Source organism: Lathyrus oleraceus, unplaced genomic scaffold (assembly GCF_024323335.1).
Source record: "Lathyrus oleraceus cultivar Zhongwan6 unplaced genomic scaffold, CAAS_Psat_ZW6_1.0 chrUn0229, whole genome shotgun sequence".
Lineage (NCBI taxonomy): Eukaryota > Viridiplantae > Streptophyta > Magnoliopsida > Fabales > Fabaceae > Lathyrus > Lathyrus oleraceus.
The window spans coordinates 46,906-48,389 of record NW_026112620.1 but is presented as its reverse complement, the minus strand read 5'-3'; positions in this window follow the sequence as shown (position 1 = coordinate 48,389).

The window sequence follows — 1,484 nt, the reverse complement described above, 5'->3', positions numbered from 1 at the left end:
TTATTTCATGCTGTATATGTTTGTGTGGTGTGATTGTATCCCCTAGGTTTGCTAGACTCCGCGTAGTCTCGTTTGCATGACAATTAAGGTGGCACGGTTCCTTCGTATAGGACTTCCTTTCTTGCTTGAGCTTTCCTAAAACACAAACAAACATTATCCCCTCTTAAGGATACGTCAACTCCTTCTACTACAGGTGAGTAAGTCTCCAAAGGTCGAGCATCAGGTAGATTGCGTAGTGACGTCGTCCACTTAAAAAACACAAACCAACAGGAATAGTTTAGCCGAACTACGGCAACTCTGATTCTCACGTCCAGATGAGATACGTAGGCACGAGATGCGATGTCTTGTCGAGTTTGACTAACAACTAACACTAATTCTTTTCTCTCGCCCTCGTTGCGATTGAGACCTCCCTTTTCTCTTGCCCTAGCTGCAATCGAGACCCTTCTTCTTCCTGTGTCTTGTTGTGTGCTTGGAAGCTGATGTAAGTCCATCGAGTGGCATTCGGGTTCCAGTGTGCGTGTGTTCGGTTCGGATGCCGACGTAAGTCCAGTGATTGGCAGTCGGGCTCCATGTTGGCCTCTTTGTGTGTGTTTTTGGTTCGGACGCTGATGTAAGTCCAGTGATTGGCATTCGGGCTCCACGTTTGCCTGTGTGTGTCCTGTTTGTTTGTGTGCGTGTTAGCCGAGCTACGAATGCTCTAATTCTCCTTCGTCCAAAGGAGATACGTATGCATAGGATGCGATATCCTAGCGAGCATGTGTCGTTTCCCCAGTCCGAACTACTTTGACTCTGATGTCTATGCTTGATAGACTAAGTAGGCCCAGGATGCGATATCCTGCCGAGTCAGTCTTGTTTGTTTTCTTGTGTCTCTTTCAGCCTGTGTAGATGTTTATTTGAGCAGTGTTTTAGCAACCATTTTCCTTCCTTTTGTGCGTGGATCCCGTCGAGTACGACGGATGCGTAGGGGTGCTAATACCTTCCCTTCGCATAACCGACTCCCGATCCCATTCTCTTTGGTCGCGAGACCACGTCTTCTCCCAGGTTTACTCTGAGCGTTTCCTTTCCCTCTTTTGGGATAAATAACGCACGGTGGCGGCTCTGTTGTTCTTGTTTTCCCGCCGGTTTTTCGCGTAATGCGACAGCTGGCGACTCTGCTGGGGAGTATAGAGAAGTTGACCTCTGCTGGTCCATCTTCCCTGAGCGAGTCTCTCCTAGCGCTCTCTAGGATTAGGGTTTTGGTTGCTTTCTGCTTGTTGTATTTTATTGCATTCATTGTATATATGTACATTTATTGTTTGCATTGATTGTGTGCATTGATGTTTGCATTCATATTCATTATTCATTACTGGCTGGCTGTCTGTTTTTCTCTGTGTGGGGGGGAGTCAGTTGAGGTAAAAGGTCCAATACCCAGACCATGAGTGAAAATCTAGGATGATTAGGAATAGAGTGATTCATGGGAAGCGGGTGGTATGGCGCCACTTAGC